Source organism: Colias croceus, chromosome 5, assembly GCF_905220415.1.
Source record: "Colias croceus chromosome 5, ilColCroc2.1".
NCBI lineage: Eukaryota > Metazoa > Arthropoda > Insecta > Lepidoptera > Pieridae > Colias > Colias croceus.
In genome coordinates, this window is record NC_059541.1 from 10,975,567 (window position 1) to 10,997,661 (window position 22,095).

A 22,095-nucleotide genomic window follows, 5' to 3' on the forward strand; every position below is an offset into this window, starting at 1 on the left:
CGTTCCCGTGGGATTTCCGCGATTGCGTCATTTTCCCGGGATTAAAAGTAGCCTACCTATGTCCTTTCCCAGGTACCAAACTATCTCCATACCAAATTTCATGAAAATTTGTTCAGTAGTTTAGGCGTGATTGAGTAACAGACAGAGTTACTTTCGCATTTATAATATTAGTATGGATTGTAAACCGAATTATTTATTCTTATCATTTTTTTAAATCGTTATAATTTGATTTTTTTTTTATTATTTAAGTGTAATATCAAATATATTTGATTTTGCAAAACTTATTGGCCCTTGTTCCTTTATTTCATGACTCTTTTTCATACTACAGGCACCAAAGTTATTGTAATTGTACCGTTACGCAAAGAAAGCTTATTTCTAATATGTGGAGAAATTGTTTTGATGCAGTTTTAAATTTATTATGTGTTTTATTTCAGTTAGTTCACAAACTAAAAGGTTACGTACACCTGTTCAAATCTTTTTATTTTCAATAAAAGTAGACTATTCCATACAAAATACCAATATATTGACAAAATAATGATGGCATTTTTATATAATATAATGGCTCCTTCCTTATCATTTGATTAGTTCCCAGTGAGTAGGCACATATTATCTACCCACCTGAAGATGTGAAGAATGAATAATTTATCTAAAGGGACTTAACAATCGGCCTAAAATAACCAATTTTCCGATCAGAAAGGTATTTTGGGAACAAATATCAGCTTATCACAATTTGTTATATTCTGAAGGACTAGTGAAAAAATAACATAACAAGTGATAACTGCGTTAAAAACAACCGACTTCAAACTTGCACTTGCAAAATTTACAAATACCTACAGACAAAAATGCTCATAAAATAAAAACTACTGGGCCTATCCGAATAAAATTTTTATGGGACCAATTCGACACCATCCCGCATCGAACAAAAAAAGAATCACGTAAATCGGTTCAGAAACCTCGGAGTAATCGGTGTACATACATAAAAAAAAATATACCGGCCGAATTGATAACCTCCTCCTTTTTTTTGAAGTCGGTTAACAAATATTATAATATAGCTATTTTTAAATTTAATATACATTGTACTAAGCATTTGGTACGCAAGTCCACTGACCTCCACTAAAGCGCTTAAAACAATTACGGTTTATTATTATGACATGATATAATTTTATACAAGAATGAGATAATCCCTACTTTACCCGACCTAAAAATAAATTAATAGGTATTTTTTGCTAAAAGTATAGTGATAACCAAAGGCCTAATCAGCTTACATTTTGAATAGTCGTTCCTTTGACCAAGTTCTGGTCAGATATTAAAATGATTTTAGCAGAGTAATATGATTAAAACTCATTTCTTTTACCGAAAAATATCAAAGTTAGTTCTGTTTCTAAATTAGTTATTTTATTTCTGATGTAATTACATTAATTACTACTTACGTACCTACTAGGTATGCTATGAATATTAATTTAGGTATTGAACATCAAAATAATTACATAAAATATATTACAGAACAACCTAACGTAATTTGCAACGTACCTATTCGAGGAATCCATTTTTGCCTGTCTGTTCGCATTTCTGTTATTACCCAGTATCCAGAAATTTATTAACTACCTAAACGAAATTGGACAAATTTCTAGGGAATTCTACACGTGTGTCCATCGTTATTACGTAAATTAAATCATTTACGATTAAAATCATCAATAGTAACAAAAAATGCAACATTTTTTTTTCACAACAAAGATAAGTAGCAACCATTTTTAATTTTCAGAAGCGAAGAACGTAATTTAGCAATAAATAATATATAAAATTATTCACCCAAAAATTACAATCTCGAAGTTTTAATGTGGTACCTACTTTCGTCTGTCGAGAGTCGATTTCGTTTCAAGGTCACACCTGGCGCCAATAATAGAATTATTAAAATATTCTATTACAGAAGTATGAATTTCTTTATTATTTATTATCTGAATATAATTAAGTCTACTGCTCAAGCTGCAAAATATCAAATTTATGAACCAATGCAATCAAAAGATACAGCCGTTTATGATGCATATTTTCACATAATATTTCGACATTTGCAATCAAAACCTACATATTACAGAATGCTTTACCGTGAATACAGAATATTGAAATTTGGTAGTAAGCAATGTCTTAGCTTCACTTGTATGTTTGTAATGTAACATGTAACCTTTCCTTTAGGCACGATTTTGACCCACTTTTAACGGAACCATTTAATTACAATTTTAAACGCTTATCAAGGACCGTCGACATTACAATTACAGTGCGACACAAAAGAGATGACAAAAAATGAGGGCGCCACCGTCGCTCATATAGCAACACTGATACTGCGACGCAAGCAATCTTGATACTATAGAATAAAAATCAAAAAAATAAAAAGTAATAAATACCGCGATTTAAAGTTGTTTCATTTATCATCGTGTAAATTTAAGACAAAAATACAATAGTATTTTAAATGACCTACCTAGGTCAAATTTTACTTAAATGTATTTGGAATTAGTTTATAGAAATCGGTCAAGCCATTTAGACTGCAGAGGCGCACATAGAATCAAACATACGAACAAACAAACATACATACATACAGCTCAAACCTAAGGCTCAAGCCTCAAACACATTACGCTCCTTCTGGGTCCGTCAGGTAAAAAAAACAAGGTGATTTGAAAACTAGATATTTTTATTTATTTTTTGTAGATATTCTCCTTCATTTTTACTCCCTTGCTCCACTATCCTGCGTACTGTGCTTTCAGAAACCACTATAACAAACGAATTACGATGAATTAAATCAAATAGTACATTTAACATATTAATTTAGTAGCTTAAAACTATTTTTTTTATGTCGGAGGCCAAGACTCACTTTGGATTCCTGCGTCCACTCTAGGTAAGTAGCAAGTAAGGATTCATAGATAGCTGTATGAAAATAGTTATCACTATACTATTTAAGGCTGGTTGGATTGCATATAACTTCTTGACTCAAATTGTGCTGGTCGCACTATAAAAACTAGTTTTTGTTTACATACAAATAACCTCAAATTAAATTTCAAAAACGTAATAATCGCCATAGATACGTACATTAAACACTCGTCACTAATGGAATATTCTATTTTACGTAGTACTGAGCAAAAATAAATGGAATCTCACCGGTATAATCTGCTGTACGTCTGTAAACGTTTTCCAAATATTTTTCTCGTTTTTCAGCTTGAAATTATGAGAAACACCGAATGAAAACTTTATATATGGCATCACGGACACCGCTTCGTTTAACCTTTTTCATGATTTCTCCTTTTTTGAGTAAATTTCTTGTTTAAAATAACAATTTTATCTCAACTTCACCAAATAAACAACAAATTTTTATTCAACTTGACAGCTGCATTGATAATTCAGGGTTGCCAGATAATGAAAAAAAAATTAGTTCAAAATTAATTAATTTCATCTCTTTTATGTCGCACTGTATTTCATGAAAGTATCAGGCACGTGTTTTTTTACTATATTTAATACATTTTAGTGCGACAGCCTAAATTTCTAACCCTTTTCAAGCTTCATTAGATTATATTTTATGACAAAAAGAAACTCTTTTCCTAGGGCTATCTATCCCTTTATCATAATTTATGCAATTCCGTTCAGCGGTTTAATGTTCAGGAAACTTAGCGGTGTGAATAATAAACAGTTAGCTGGGACTTGACAGTGTTGAAGCAATATGTAAAAGGTTTCCTATGTACAATAGGGAATTCTGGGATTTTAATCATTATTATGGAAATCTATATTATAAAAATAAAACTTTATTGACATAGTTAATAGCTTGTATAATATGAATTCATGGGCTACTGAATAAGTAAAACACTGTGTTTCATATAATATAGTAAGTATTATACATAAGTAGGTTATCAAATATAGTACAATCACTACCACTGGAAGCACTCTTATGTTCTATCTGATCCCTTTACAGATTCACTAATCTTTTTCACTTTTAAATCTCTTAAAAACAGGTAGGTATTCTTGGTAAGCGTTCGTTGATCAAGTCATTCAAATAATTTGAACTATCTATATGAAAATCTCGATTTCCTTTCGTATGTATATTAAAGACTAGATTTCGGCCTGCGGCTTCGCCCGCGAATGTCTTATTCTGGGTCTTCTGCAGTTATATATATACCAAATATATACCAAATTTAATCGTAATCGGTTCAGTAGTATTCGCGTGAAAGAGTAACAAACATCCATCCATCCTCACAAACTTTCGCATTTATAATATTAGTAGGATCGCTCAGCGAAAGAAAAGCGAAGCGTGATAGTTTCGTGCGTATTGAGTGTGTAACGACAATTTCCATAACACTGAAAACAACTCCTTTCTCATCTATGAAAAGGACAATCTTCTCCATACTATTGTGTGGTGGACCTTTGTTCCAAATACAATGGATATTAAGCTATTGTTTGCTGGGTAGGTATCAATGAGCGATAAGTTTTAATAGAATGCTATGGGAAAACTTTGAAGGTCAATTTCATTCTAATTAGTAGTAACCATTTTAAAAACTTACTATGTTGCATTCACTACCTATTTGGGTAAGAGTACTCACCTAGGAGTCGGTATTATGATCTTATTTTTTAAATTTTTCTCTTTCTTATGAATAAAGAAGCATTTTTTTAAAATGTACTTAGATAGTTATCCAAAAGAGCCGACTTAATATATAACGACAAAATAATCGATTAAGACATATAGTAGACAATTATATGATATCTAAACAAGCATATAAGTCCTTGGTTTGATAATAATGTAAACAAAACACTTTAGAAATTCAGTATAAACTTCAGAGGAGATAATAAGATGAATCTATAGATTATATACAAACAATTAACAGAGTTCATATTTGTATTGAAACTATGTATTGCCCACAACTTCATAACATACTAGCTGTGCCCCGCGGTTTTACCCACAGTGCTCCGCTTCTGTTGGTCTTAGCGTGATGATATAATAAAATAACCTTCCTCGATAAATGGGTCATCTAACACCGAAATAATTTTTCAAATCGGACCAGTAGTTCTTCAGATTAGCGCGATCAAACAAACAAACGAAAAAACTCTTCAGCTTTATAATATTAGTATAGAATAATTTTCCTTACCTACTACGCGGAAAAAATTAAAACATTATTTCGCGTCTATATAATAATTATTGTACAATTTACATAATATATGTACTATCAAAACTTATTCCATATTTAATTCCGTAGATTCTCTTCCATACTACAAACAATAATATTATGTGTACAATAATGCTTAGTGTCTGTTAACGTTGTTAGCGGAACTTTTTCCCTTTAAAATGTCTTTTAAAAATAACCGGTGTTCACACAAACTTATACTCTCATAATGTAAACTGACTATTTGAAAATTCGTAAAGTATGCATGAAGTTTTGTATACAAAGCAGGTTTACTGGAAAATAAACAAACCTGCTCGTAATTAAAACTGACCACACAAGTTATAACAAGGTGCTTTTGAATTGAAATTTCTTTTTTAATTCGTGTTTTGTTTTCGCATAAAAGTATAAAAGTAATGGTGTTTGTTTTCATTCATTAAAATTATTGTACCTTCCTATTAATTGTGTACTACCTACTCTTTATAATAATTATGTTTTAATAATCTACAAAGCATGAGCAAGTTTAATCTAACAAACAAACAATTAGAATTAATCCATTATTATTTACTAGCTTTCACCCGCAGCTTCGCCCGCATAGTCAAAGAAAAATCCGCATAGTTCCATTCCTGAGGGATTTTTGGGATACAAACTATCCTATATTTTAATCCAAGTTAACCTGGTGCGTGCCAAATTTTTAATAGGTATTAGTAGGATTTACTCTGAACATTATTTGAACTTAATCCAGACAAGACAATAACCAATAATTGAACGACCAAAGCACAATAAACGTATACTTAACATCACAGTAAATAATTTTAAAAATCAGCAACCCAGCGGTAAATTTGTTATTCCCTGGAAGACCGACCAATTGAAGTTTATCTCGATAAATATTCACAAACGCGCCGGCTGTTCAATAAAAGATGTAACGTTTGCATTTATCGCACACATTGTGTTTTACCAGTTGTGAGATTATTCGTCCAAATATTTTAATTTTTTACATTTTAAATTTAAATTGATACATGGAATTGTATGTTTTATTAATAGAGTAAAATGTAATGTGATTTAAAATCTTTTCGGTATACTATTTTGTTTTGGGTGATAATATTATGTGAAATGCTAATTGTTGTTTTTTTAACGGATTTAAAACACGAATTTATATATTTGTTTATGTTGTTTGTTGCTTTATTCCTATTTTAATTGGGATTGGAAATGGATTTAGGCACAACATAGTATATCCCAAAGTTGAAATAATGAGTTATGAGCCAAAAAACTTAGTTTTGACAGTTTAATAATTATTGTTTGTTACACCATGGTTACACCATGGTTACACCATGGTTACACCATGGTTACACCCAAGTTACACCCAAATGAAATCCGAAATTTAGGTTAATTACATACATTTCACTATAATATTTAATTAAAATTACGTCTAATTAAAAGTTTTAAAATTTAAGCAGAATTCATATTATAGTACAAAAGTTTACTTCATAATATATATTTGAATTAATAAACGAATTCTGATAAAACTGTCAGTTCCCAAAATTTAGGTAAACATAAACAACAAAACCATAGGAATCCTAATTTAATTAGGATATTGTTTTGAAGTAATAATTGTTTACGCATAACATGTTTATGTACACAAATAATATATTGTAGGTACCTAAATTGTTTTTCTAAGATTTAAAAGATCATGTCATAATATTATTATAATAGTCTCAATAAAATAACGTACATAATATTACATGCGCATTTGTTTTTTGTAATCGGGTAAAAATATGTTTACATAGCCTTACATGAATCTAATCTGGGCTCTCAAACTTCATTTTTGTGATGGATAGTTCTAAAAAATACCTGAATTCATTTCAAACCATTAACTGGAAGCCGTGATATAAATGTCCAGTGACGTGACCTAAACGCAAGCCTCCCCAACAAAATAAACAATTCAAAATGAAACCAGTTGTTCTATATATTATAGAGGGCTAAAAACCATAAATAAATTATAATATAGTATACTAGCTTACCGCCCGCGGCTTCGCCCGCTTAGTCTAAAACCTAATAAATTATATATTAAAACCTTCCTATTGAATCACTCTATCTATTAAAAAAACCGCATCAAAATCTATTGCGTAGTTTTAAAGATTTAAGCATACAAAGGGACATAGGGACAGAGAAAGCGACTTTGTTTTATATACTATGTAGTGATAATATAGGCCTATGTGATTTAGGCATAGAGCAATATTCAAAATCGGCTCAATAGTTCCAGAAATCACTATTTATTACACTCACAAACTTATAAAATCTCTTTCTATTATAAATTCATACAAAAATAACAATTTGAAAAATTTGATAGTATTACTAAAAAGATTGTCCTGAACGATTATTCCTCGTTTTTTAAATATATTTTAGTACCTTCTATATTATTGTAGTAGAGCTAGTTAAGATAACACGGAATTGATACATTAAGTAAGTAAAATATCTTCTAGTACATATTATTTACAAAGATATTATTGGAGATCCATTTGTACAACAATCTCACTGGAATGTCTAATTAAACACAGCTGCTGCTCTAGTAACCGTTCAAAGAATCACATTACGGCTTCTGAAATTATATTTCTAGAGCAATTATAATATAATCTCGTGTCATCAATGGACTATAATGTATAATGTATAAGTTAGATATAAGTTACATATTATGTAATATTGACATGATTTTAAAAGAGCAACTATGGAGTTTCTTGCCGATTCTTCTCCATAGATACTGCTTTCCGATTCGGTGGTAAATGTTAAAAATACTTATGTAATGACGATTCGAAAGTGCTACTAAATAGTAGTCTAATTGAATAAATGAATGTTTGAGTTTGAGTTTGAGTTTGACTCCTAAACCACTAAACCGATTATAATAAAATTCACACACCATATTATGTAGTTCGATCCAACTTGAGAGATAGGATAGTTTAAATTTCAAATCGTTTTAGAGAAAGCGGGCGAAACCGCGGGCGGTAAGCTAGTAGTAACAATAAAGAATGAACAAAGAAAAACTTCCAAATACAATTGTAATTGCTAACTGCGATAAAAGGAATATAAAAATAGTGTAGCAATCAAGGCAACCTCGCCATGCAACCTGATTTATACATCCCTAGTGTTGATTTTCAGTGTGTCCATTTGACTCAGAATTAAGTTACGCTGTAAGTATTTTTTTTCTTGTATTGTTGGACATTTGAAAATTAGGAACTTATTGAAGATCTTCTTATTTCTGCCGATCTAGTGCATGCAATGATGAATGTAAAAGCATAACAATATTTGTTTGAGCATCGCATTCAGAATACTCTTCAAACACCATCAAACATTTTTAGTATTGTTAGTAAAAAAATCACAATTGTTTTTCATAAGCTGAAGTTTTTTAAATGTACTGTTTTTTTGTCACGGATCAATCCGTCATCAAAAAAATAGTACATTTAAAACACAACAGTTCATGCGTTCAAACGCATGAACTGTCAACGATTTGAAAAGTTCAATGAATAAAACGTTAATTAAAAATATTTTCAATTTTAATAACTGGTGTCCTAAAAACGCAAAAAAAAACTCACAAATCGACTCCAATAAAATAAAATGGAAAATCTCGATACTGGAACAAATTCGACATTCCACCAAGCGTACAAAATGAAATAACATAAATTGTTGAACGCAATATATTTAAACAATTTTTAATACAATTGAAGGTATTCAACGAAGCAGTGGTCATTTTAAATAATTTCATTATACTTAAACGATTTAAATTATTTTCACACCAAATAAATTTTTATCATTAATGGAATAAACCCAGTTTGATTTAACGTAAAACTCTATTATCTTTTCATTTAAAATCTTTCATTTTGATTGCCATTTTACAACACGTAAACAAGAAAAAAAAATGTACTTTAAACATTGAGATAATATTACTACGTATGGAGGAGACGCCACGAACAAAGTCTGTGCGCCATTTTTTGCTCTAAGTTTTAAAAATTATTATTATCTTATTAGGTACTTACCGATGAAAGTTATTCCTTTGCACTTATCCGTATTATTTGTATTATTTGTGCAATATCGTAACACACACCGAGGCATATTTGATGCGTTTCACTTTAAAACAAATAAAAAATGAGCGTGCAGTTAAGCCATATGGCGTATGTTGAGCGGAACATAAGTGATGTAGGCGGTGTCGTCTCCATATCTCAATGACTTTAAAATAATAATTGTTCGATCACTTTTTTCAATGCTGTTAAGTTAGTGTAAAAGTAAATAATATAATAATACTAAGTATTTTTATATGAAATGTGAATATAACAACGTAAAAGTAACCTATCTATTAATCAGTAACATTTCCTTAACAACACAGTATACACTATACACGTCAAACCAGTAGCAGAACTCCTACAGTGCTAATGGAAAATATCCGAGAAAACCAAGCTACTACACTACATGATTTAAACCTTATTGGGAGATCAAACGCCACAAATTAACACAGCTTATTTGCACTTGCGCAATATTGGATGTATATGGGATTAAATGTAAAGCCATGGACACATGTACAACAAGCGGCGAAGATAGCGGAAAATTCGGTACAAATTCACATACTTTTGTTCACACAAAAGTATGTGAATTTGTACCGAATTTTCACAAACCGAATACCTTTGTACCGAATTTTCAAATGTCACCATTTGTATGGCATTAATCGCTCAGTTGCAGTGGTGGCTCAATGATGACTAGACTAGACTTCAAATCGATAAGTCGAGGGTTCGAGACCAAGCGAGCAAAGAGTAAATAAATTGTTCACTGCTCTAAAAGGTGAAGGAAAACATCGTGAGGAAACCTCTCTGTCTTCTGCCAACCCGCACTTGGCCAGCGTGGTGGATTATGGTCGGTATCCTTATAGGGGCCCGTGTCCCAGCAGTGGGAACGTATATGGGCCGATGATGATGATGATTTGTATGACACTAAACGCTCCGCTCGTCGCCATGTTGTAGTATGTATATCGCAATTTTATGAACGCACCCTTATCCGATTATTCAGACTTGTTCAAGTGTTTGACGAGTAAAGTACAAGCTTACTTGAATTACGATGTATCAAGTACCGAGCTTATGAGATGTTGATAGGAAATCTTGGTTGATAATGTGACATTGCTTATTCTGTTTCTTTCGAACATCTATCTATATGTATGAAACGTTTGGACGTTACGGAACGTTACGGAACTTCAACGTTCCGTAGATTGTAAAAAGTCTCAAATCTAGAAGTGATTATATTATTACCTATTATAAAAAACCGCAATCATCGTCGTTGGGTCACTATTATAATATTATATTAATTACATTAAAGTATATTAAGTTGCAAAAGTTTAAGTAGGGTCAGGATAAGTGGCAATCATTTAAGAGGGAGTTGGTAATCTGTGTAAGTAAATACAGCCTTTAAATATACACATCAACTTATATCACAGTTAACGAATAACTTGTTCCCACCAACAATACCTATATTCATATAAAAAAATTCCAAAACGCGACTACTACGCTTGCACCATCTAGAAATTATATATCATGTAGAGTCAAGTCTCTAACTCTACACGTCTTAAATCTACAAGCCCTAACTTAATCAACTTTAGACCTAAGTTAAAATATGTGGCTTGGCTTCGTGACTACAAGGACCATAGTAATAAATAAATAAAACTTTTCACTTTACGCCTATTTCAAGACGAAGACACAGATAATGAAATCACATACAAAAATGTGTTGCGTAGGTACTTAAAATACCTGTACTTACCTAAGGTACTTACAGTAGGCAATAAAAATCTATACTTTTTTTAAATTATAAAGCTGAAGGGTTTGTTTGTTTGTTAAAAGGCGCTAATCTTAGGAAATACTAGTCCGATTTGAAAAATTTTTTCGGTGTTAGATAGGCCATTTAGATTATATTAGATTTTAGGAGCGGAGTAATGCGGGTAAAAACGCGGTACACAGCTGGTAGAAAATAAAATATTAAATAAAGTACGATCAATAAAACTCAATGCAAATTGGTTATTCAAAAGGCGACATAGCAGGAGACAATAATTTTAAAATTGCAAACAAGATTTCCCAAGAGGAAAGAATATAAGAGATCGAACCAGTGTATTTCTAATTGGATATTTTTCCAATTTCTAACACCGTTCATGTTATTAATAATAATAAGCTTCAAGAATAAATTGATTGAGTTTTCAACCGATTTCAAAAAAAGAGGAGAAGGTAATCTATTCGTATGTATTTTTTGGCTGTGGCAGAACTTTCGAATAAGTGAACCGATTTTGAATTTTTTTTACTTGAAAGCGTGTGCTATCGTGTGTTACCATATAAAAATAGTTTAGTAATGAAAATTTTAATAGTTAACTGCCTTAAAAATCAATCATATAGAATTTAGATTGATCATAATATGGTGACCTTATGTCATTGGTGATACAAATTTTATTTATTTTTACTAAAAAAGAAATAATTCCAATAACATCGTTAAAGAATAAAACCTAGAACAGAAATTACTAAGTCCTAAATAAAAGTTTGTACACTTTGGGGCGTTGTTGTGAATGATGAACGACAACGTTCATAAATAAATTATTGTTAAATGGTTTTTAAAGAGAATTACCATTTCGCAGTGACATTGTTATTTGAAAAGGCCCGATTTCCATTAGAATCACAATTTGGTATTACTCTTATTCAAACTTTTATACTTTCAGATAAAGTTTAAAGATGTTTTGATGGCTTTAAAATAATATTCTGTGGTCTATTCACAGAAATAATTCATTTATGTAAATTTGAAACGGTTTTGAATTCATGACTTTAATTTTAATTATTTTTCGAAATATTAATTTAGGGAAGAAATAGAGTAAAGCAACAAAATGTCCAATTTCGTAGGCAATATTGATAATAATTTTTAACCTTTATAGATGTGTTCTTTAAAATTATCTATTTTCAAAGACAGCACAAACAATGTAAAAGCTTAGATATTCGTATAATAATATTTCATGTAACGCCATCTAGTTATAAAATACGTAAATTCTTTGCAATGGAAAGTTAATTTACGTATTTAAAAGGTAGAGAATAATTATTGTTAATTTCAATTAAAACACTTCAAATTCATATAAATACAAGCTTTAAACCCGCGGCTTCGCCCGAGCAGTTAAAGTAAAACCCGCATAGTTCCCGTTCCCGTGGGATTTCCGGGATAAAACAAATCCTATGTCCCGGAGTAGCCTATGGTCCTTTCTTGGGTATCCAAATATCTCTGTACCGAATTTCAAGCAAATTGGTTCAGTATAGTTAAGGCGTGATTGAGTAACAGACAGACAGACAGAGTTACTTTCGCATTTATAATATGGATTGTAATTTGTAGTTATCAAATGTGTCAAAAAATTCAGTGCAGTATTTTACATTATCTGATAGTTTGATGAAAAGATTGAATAGTTGAGAAGTTAGTATTTATTTATAATCCATCGTTGTATCAGAGTCACAGTTACAGAACTGTTCATATAATTAAGAACATACCATGTAATAATAATAAAAATCTGAATAATTTGATTTGATTGATTCGAATGAATTTTAAACTGGGCAAGAAAAGACAAAATACTAAGGAGATACTTACTGCCGCTTAGGTACCATGAGAATAAATTTTCCATATAATCAATTTCTTCATAGTTAGATAAAAGTTTTTAATAAGTGTTGTTATGTACACAAATAGGTACTTTGTTTTGTACACAAAATATGCAACACAACAAATGTATGTTGCATAATTTTCCCATAACAAACACGACTGAAAAAAGTTGCCTACAGAAAATGGAGACTGCTTAACATGGCTGGCTTATAAATCTGCGTAAATAATACGAGAATTGCCAACGACAATATGCCACATAAAACTGGGTCTCGAAGGACCATTCCTAAGCAAATTTCCTTTTCAACGTATGTGCAATAAAAAGAAGCTACGTGTATATTTCAGACTCGTATAAGTAATTATGAATGTGACGTAACAAATCGGATATGAAGCCATAATACTTCCGTATGAGGAAATTAAATATTGTCAATTATTCAGTACGATTTCTCAAGAGTATTAGAGATGAAGAAGTAATTAAAGCCTTCCAGAGAGAGGTTTGAGGTGAACACAGAACAGTGAACGACTTTATGACCAATCGAACGTGTGGTACCTTTTTAAATTTTAATTTTTTATTTAAGTATTAATAGAAAAAATATGATCAAATAATTATATAAAAATGATAACTCTATATATTATTCGTATCCATTAGGTAGGTCCATATGTAATTCCTAATTCGTATCAGTAAGGAATTACCTATATATAAGTCCTACCCACCTCCTCCATAATGTTTATAAAAGTACTAATACTAAGTTAATATTCTTACTTTTTATTTTATAAATAAATACATAAACGAATGTTACACGACAGAGGGTCGGCTAAAAGCTGTGACGTCATCAATCATTATTTTATTACCTGCGAGATTTCCGCCCACGTCTGGGCTCATATAATAAATAAGAAATACTTGGGTAAATAATAAATTTGGTGGTGTTGGTTGATAAATTATCAATCAATCAATTGTCTAGTAAATATAGTGTTTATTGGCCGCCTGGTGATATATGGTCATCATTGCATATAAACACTAGTGAGACTTTTGATGTTAGGTGCTTTAAAAAAATGAAATGAAATGAATGTATTTTTTTAAAATGAACTTTTATTACATCGTCTCAAACTTTTTGGTCTGTGTAGCGCATGTCGCGGGACGCATGATACGTACGATAATTATCGTACAAATACGATAATTTTTAGTTAAATGTCTATAGTGTGAAAAAAAGTTTCACTTTTACCGTGGTTTCATAAAACCACACAACATTTTTTTTTTACTTTACATTATTTATTTATTTAATTTTAGGCTTTATCAGGCTTTAAATGAAAAATACATTATTTTCTTGAAAGCTCTGATATCCTGAGATTACACATAGTGCCATCTAGTTACAATTCGAGTAAAGCGAGTATTCTGTGCTGTGGATGTTATTCAAGCTTTTTTTTTTTCAAAAAATTTTAATTATCCTACTAATATTATAAATGCGAAAGTTTGTATGGATGTATGGATGTTTGTTAGGCCCAGCACACATGGTGAAACGCAACTGCAACGAAACCCTTTTGAAATTACAGGTTTGAAACCAGTTTCAAACGTTTTCCACACACGCCGCAACCTAAATATGATGAAATTAGTCACAATCATTCCGATTTTGAGACCAGACAGACGTCTCCAAAATGTCTAGTTCAAGTGATGAAGAAGTTCTGGTTCTGTATTTGTATCTTCGACAAAAAAGGAGGCGTAAAAGAAGAAGTATGTGGTTACATCCCTACATTGAGAAGAATATCAACTGCCGTATCAGTAGTACAAGCAAGGATGTTTCTCAACTTCCAATACGAATTGAATGTTTTTTTTATTTTCGTCGTCAGTCATTTTGTCGAACAGAAAAGACGCCAAATCCGACACGAGTTTCCTGCACGCTGGTTTCAAAGCAACTGATGTGCAACTGATCTGCAACGCGTTTCAAACCGGTTTCAACGTGTGTTGTCTCTCAAAGGTATCTATGGCATAAACTCAAATGTAACTCAAAAGTAACTAGTAGTTGCAGTTTCGTTGCAGTTGCGTTTCACCATGTGTGCTGGGCCTTACTCTTTCACGTAAAAACTACTGAACCGATTACAATGAAATTTAGCACACATATAGAGGGTAACTTGGATTAACACATAGGATAGTTTTTATCCCGGAAATCCCACGGGAACGGGAACTATGCGGGTTTTCCTTTGCAAACGCAGGCGAAGCCGCGGGCGGAAATCTAGTACAATATAAAACACAACTTTATAAACAGTTTTACTTCAATAATTGTTATTAACATTTGTGGGAATTGTTTACGTTCCGGAAAGATTGACAACGTAAACAAAGAAAAAGTTCATGAAAAACAAAGAAGGAATGCTAAAAAGTCCAAATAATATGTAGTATAATGATAAAAAAGAGCGTGTGTGTAGAGTACACGTGTCAGAAGTGAAATTATCTTGGCAAGATTCAAGGATATCAAAATCGCTATGCTCCATGACGTGACGGTATTGTCATGACGCGAACTTGAAATTTTACTCTCAACGCGCGTAAAGAAGTTTCACTTCAATAGAGGGTAATTTATAATATAATATATTATATAGAAAATATTTTAATAAAAGTAATGAATGGTCTTAATATAGAAAATTCAACATCTTAAATCTACATAATATTAAGTATACTTAATTAATATGAACTAGAACATACATCCTCAGGCATATTAAATAATGAAACACAGAAAAATAAGCAATTCCATATTAAAGGTCAACTATAGTGTTTATTTTGAACTGTGACGTTTATTTGATGTGGTAAATTAAATGTTTTATACACAAAATCTTAATTGCATAAGGTATGAGAGGGCCTATTTCCTTTGCAATACTAAAAATATCGTTTAATATTAAATTATCGCTCGCTTTTAAACCGAAACGGTTGGCATGTATCCGGATAAAAAGTTCGATATTCATATGTAGCTTTTTATAAAGCTTCATAAAATCGTAAAATTTTTTTGAACGATCGAATAGATTTTGAGTTAAATCGTAACTAACAAATAAAGAGTAAGGATTAAGTCTAGTTATTTTTAAATACTAACCGATATGACCTACATCCTCTTCCGCTTAAAAAAAACATTTTAGAGGTAGAGGTATGTGTGTTTATCGAATTTCAAAGCTTAAAATCTAAAACGTCCAATAAAGTTTTCAAATACACTTATGTTGACAGGGCTGTATGGACAAAATGTCGTATGAAATTGGAAACTCCACACAATGTGGAACCAGCCATCTAACTCAAGTTTAGGAAATAAATTATCTTATTATCTAGATCTAAAGTAACTCGAAATTAAACTCTATATTAATTTATTCAAGTAGATTTCCTTAAAAATCGCTTTTGAATCACTTAAATACACGACGACGGACGAACGCGCGTGCAAAAGCAAGTTGCTGTAGTTTATGTGTATTTCTGGTACATAGGCTATATCACTGCCCAGTTCCCAATATTATTAAAATCCATTCAATGGTTTCCTTGTGAAAGAAGAACAAACATACCTACATAATTCACTCTCACAAACTTCCCTTTACAATTTTAGTAAGATAATTTACCTTTTCCTCTAACCGCAAATCATATTGTAAAATAATAAACAGCAACTTTACAAAGTGGAAATATTTATTTTATTTATTTATTTATTTATTTTACTCTTTGATACAACTAAACAGTTTTAGAAAATAAAAGCAAGACGCAATTTAGTGTATTTGGCGGCCTTATAACTTAGTAGTAATCTCTTCCAAGCAACCAGGGCAGAAGGTCAAATCAGTGATAATCAGTAAAGAAAAACTACCTACCTCTGTAATACGCGCTGTAACCACGCGGAAGTTGAAAGATTCCATAACGAACCTTAATTACCTTAATCTATATGCTTTGTATCTATGCATGTAATTGACTGCGATACACTCGATTTTGAACCATTTTACAAGACGGGTTAATTCAAACTTTGTACACTAATCAAGGATCGGTGTCAATGCAATAATTTTACAAGTTCAACTTATTTTCCTGAGTAAAATAAAAATAGTTAAGAATAAACGTGTTTTTTTTTAAACTATACACTTTTTGTTACACACATAATATTAAACACCTACAGCTTACATAATATTAAATAGAACAAGTGATAGTTAACTGCGTTAAAAACAACCGACTTCAAACTTGCACTTGCAACATTTACAAATACAAAAATGCTCATAAAATAAAAACTACTGGGCCCATCCGAATAAAATTTTTATAGGACCAATTCGACACCATCCCGCATCGAACAAAAAAAGAATCACGTAAATCGGTTCAGAAACCTCGGAGTAATCGGTGTACATTCATAAAAAACAAAAAAAACATACCGGCCGAATCGATAACCTCCTCCTTTTTTTTGAAGTCGGTTAAAAACTGACTCTCTTAGAAGCCTATATGATAAAGAAGAGATTCTCGTTCACAATGCAAGTAAAAGTTAAGGAAATTGAAGCAGAGCCTAAAGGCATTCTTCAATCTTATTGGCAATTTTCAATCTGATTTTCTTTGTGCCGAGACTTAAAATAGATTTCTAGGGCAAATCATTTTATTTATAATATATTTTAAAGAGTATTTTGAAAACTATTTTAATTGTCTCGTGTAGCGAATTAAAAACAAAAAGGATTAATTCCAATAATCGAATGTATTTTTGAAACAATAAAATATAAAATGTTTTGATTCCAAGCAATATTTACATTTTTTTAATTCCAAATAACGTCCATGTATTGTTTTAACTGGAATATAAATCAACTATCGCAAAATAAAAAGTTGAATTTTTAATATTTAATCATTTTATAACTCACAGTATCTATACATATAATAAAATCGTAGGAAAGTCAAAACTGTACATTGAATATTTTTTTAAAAGAATACATAATCCATGATCTATAATCGATATAGAAGCCAAAAACATATTTTTTAGAATTTTTGTCTGTTTGTCTGTTTGTCGGTTTGTCTGTTTGTCTGTTTGTCTGTATGTTTGTCCGAGCTAATCTCGAAAAGTACCGCATAGATTGACTTCAAATTTTGCATGAATATTACTAACTTTTATATACTGGCTTTTATATACACATTATCATGCTATCACCTCCGGGGGAGGAGCTGTGAACCTTTATTTTTCTAACGTATTCCGTGTATTACACAGCGTACAATCTAAAGACTCATGTTTAAATGTTGTTTTTGGGTAAGCCACGCTATTATCTAGCTTTACACTATAAAAACTACGTCATTTACGTAATTTTGGCAGAGAAACAGTTTAATGAATCTTAGTAGTATAAAGACAAATATGAAACAGCGCCATCTATGAGACTTCATTAAAATCAAATCAATTTACATATTTAACGCTTCTTGCAAATTTATAATTAAGAATTAAATAATATGATGTTGGTGGGGTTTTTAATTGTACTTATTTATTTAACTTTTTAACCCATGTCTTCCCAGAGTCCACTTCAGGTGCTTATATTTTATGTGAATATACTAAATAAAATTTTACAAGTGAGGGTAGATGTTTATTATTTGATGTCAAACAAGACACCATTAACAGTTAATTGTGACATTTTATAAAATCCTTCTTGCGTTCCCACAAAAGGTAAGTTGTGGCTTTTATATTTATTCTTTATACATAATTAATTATATAGTTAGACTCATGTTTTTAATTAGAATTGAAGTTACGACAAAATAAGAAAATGATGAAATTTTATTTTTATGTATAACTTTTACAAGACTATATTATACGCCCAAAGAAGGTCACTTAAGTTCTTGATATAATTTTATTTGTTAGTAGCTTTTTAATAAAATAAGGTAAAGTAATCTTTTCATTTTTTTTATTTACAGATTCAATGTTCATAAAAAATTAACGATTTGCGTGAGGATGTAGTAGAAATAAGTATCCTGGCGCGTGGTCAATTGTTGACTAAAGTTAATTTCCAACGTATGGTACAATCATTAGAAGAATCTTGGGTAATTTTAGAGGATATTTTTCGGGAATGAGAAAAGGGGCAGCCAACCACGTATCAGCGTGCGTGCGTGAGAATCTACCTACGTTTTAGTACCAAAAAAAATGTTATTTTGAAACGTAAATATTGCACTCACAACTACTGTACAAGTATGATTTTTATTCGTGCTTTACTGTTGTTTTATTATCGTTATGGCTTTCGCGGTACAGATAGTACTGGGATCAGAGTACATATTATTTATCAATTTAATATACGTAAAATATTTACAATCATACCAAATGGATTAACACGGTATGTACATAAGGCGGTCTTATCGCTTACTAGCGATCTCTTCCAGACTGCCCAAGGTAAGAGATAAAGAATTATACTCATGATCCAGCAATTTTCAACCGAAAAAGAAGTTTTTCTGTAATTGGTAGTTGTTTCATTTATTTATTTTAAATACCTAATTTTACTTTTATATTTGCCCATTTGCATTACATTCAGCTTCCATAACTTATAAAAATTTTATGTTTATTTCTGTCTAATATAACTACTCTTTTTTAGATATAAATAACAAAAACAACTTTTTTATTAAAATTTAGTACCTTGGGAAGATATTATTATCCATGTGTTAATAGAACAATACATAAAGGAAGTTATGTTACGATTTTATACAATGAAAATATGTAAAAAAATATAAGCAGGTGTAATTATTAAATTGATCCCGAACCCAAAACTGTAGTTAATTTTTTTTGTCATTTAGTGTTTAATTCATGTCAATTGGTTCATTAATAAAAAAATTATGATCATTTAAATAATCACGGCGAACATTTGCTAAGGCATTCATGTACTAGGTGTAATCGTTCAGTGTGCACAGGCGATTTTTTTTTGTAAGTATTACAGATAACAAAAAACTTTAAACTGATATCGAAAGTACTTAACCTAATAATGGCCGTAATCATTTTTTTTAAATAAATCGAGAAATATCAAAAAAAATATCTTCAAACCCTTACATTAAGTACATATGAAATATGAATATCCCATATACATTTAATATGAAAGATTTTAGCTTTCTTTTTCTTTTTTTGGTTGTCTGCTTTAATTACTTCGCAAATTTGAAGTGGCATTTTCCACGCTTTTTCCGGACATTTTCACGCATTTTTCGGATATTTTCCGGGCATTTTCCGGGCAATTCCTCACGCATTTTCCGGGGATTTTCCAGGCATTTTCCACGCCTTTTCCGGACCATTTCACGCATTTTCCGGATATTTTCACGCATTTTCCGAAGATTTTCCAGGCATTTTCCAGGCATTTTCCACGCTTTTTCCGGATTTTTTCCGGATATTTTCCAGACATTTCCCAGACATTTGCCGGAGATTTTCCAGGCACTTTCCACGCTTTTCCCGGACATTTTTACGCATTTTCCGGATATTTTCCATATATTTCTCAGGCATTTCCCAGTCATTTTCCAGACATTTCCCTGACATTTTCCGGGAATTTTCCTGGCATTTTCCACGCCTTTTCCGGACATTTTCACCGCGAAGCGGGGCTCCGTCGACGCGCAAAATCAATCTTTGAGGGCGAATATCTCGGCCATTTTTGATTTTAGAGAAAAAGTTTTTTCTATAAAACATGCATAAATTAGCGTAATCTTTACGATAAAACAATAAGAAATAGGTGTTATAATGACACCAACTCCATCAAAAATTTTCTAAGTCCTGCGCCCCCTTTGCTTTAGGCGGACCCACGCATTTTTTGAATATTTTCCGGGCATTTTCTGGGCATCTCTCAGGCATTTTCCGGGGATTTTCCAGGCATTTTCCACGCTTTTTCCGGATATTTTCCAGATATTTCCCTGGCATTTTCCGGAGATTTTTCAGGCATTTTCCACGCTTTTCCCGAACATTTTCACGCATTTTCCGGATATTTTCCGGATATTTTCTGGGTATTTCCCGGACATTTTCACACATTTTCCGGGGGATTTCCCAGATATTTTACAGGCATTTTCCGGATATCCCCGGAAAATGCCCCAGATTTCCGGAAAGTACGTAAGTTTTTTAGCTTAGATTAGTAATAAATTCTATTAACAATTCTATGAATTGTTTATGGTAGTACGTGTTTACTACATAATTGTATGTAAAGTAGTAACTACTATGCAGTCGCTATTCCACGCGGACGAAGTCGCGGGCACAGCCACATAACGCACTAAGCGCTTTGCTTCTTCATTTCTTATGCGTACCAGATGGTACCAGTAGTGCCAGAGTGGAACAATCTTTCGGCTTCCGTTTTTCCCAGAAAATACAATCTAGATCCATAGGATATTATAAATGCGAAAGTAACTCTGTCTGTCTGTCTGTTACTCAATCACGCCTTAACTACTGAACCAATTTGCATGAAATTTGGTATAAAGATATTTTGATACCCGAGAAAGGACATAGGCTACTTTTTACCCCGGGAAATAGGATAGGTTTTATCCCGGAAATCCCAGGGGAACGGGAACTATACGGGTTTTTCTTTAACTGCGCGGGCGAAGCTGCGGGTGGAAAGCTAGTTCGAATTAAATTTATTCCTGAAAGTGAAAGATTAAACCTATTGTTTATTTTATCTAGAGAAAAGGAAGTTCACTTCCGTATTTTTAATATCCATTTGCATAAGCTCCCAAAAAATAGTATACAATGCTATGATATTTTTTCTTCTGGAAAGAAAATATAATCACAAATTTATTTATTTCACACAATTGCCACATTACTAAGTGACATTAAAACTTTTATCAATGTCACAATAATTATCCTACTTCGTCTTTAACGGTAAAAAAAATAGTATTTCAACTTTAAATTGTCAAATTATTATTCCTAGGAATTTAATTTTAAAACAAATAATAAGTTTATCTATAAAACTTATTGTTTAAATTTTTTAAATTTGTTTTATTTTTAAACTATAAAAAGCTCACCTTTTCAACTAACTCACAAGCACTTAACACACATACATAATCACACAGTTAAATCCATAATTAATTTCACAAAAATCACTTCACAACGCGCCGAAACTTCGCTACGAAAACTTCCGAGCTTAAAGCTCAGTCAGTAATCGTCGCTCGCTTTGGTACGACTGGCTTCGTCCTGATAAACCTGCTTTGGCTACTGCGCATGTCCCGGAACTGAAGTTACGTTATTTTCAAGTATTTGTGTATTTAGATTTATACTGGATGGCTACTATAATAAGGTATATGGAAAGTCTTTTTATGATTTAGCATAAAGTTTAAACCGCATAGGGCCACGAGTTAAACCTTTCATCTCCTGTTCCAGCACATTAATTAGTACATGGTTTTTATCTTCAATTCACCAAATTATAAACA

General features: G+C 31.5%; 1 protein-coding gene across 1 annotated transcript in view; it reads right to left on the reverse strand.

Moving 5' to 3' along the window:
• Positions 1 to 21,705, reverse strand: part of LOC123691758 (cholecystokinin receptor-like) — a 124,089-nt gene extending 102,384 nt beyond the window's left edge. The window contains exon 1 of the mRNA XM_045636305.1: positions 21,691 to 21,705. The gene's annotated coding sequence lies outside the window, so the exon portion shown is untranslated. The remainder of the gene's footprint in view (positions 1 to 21,690) is intronic.
• Positions 21,706 to 22,095: the final 390 nt, after the last annotated feature.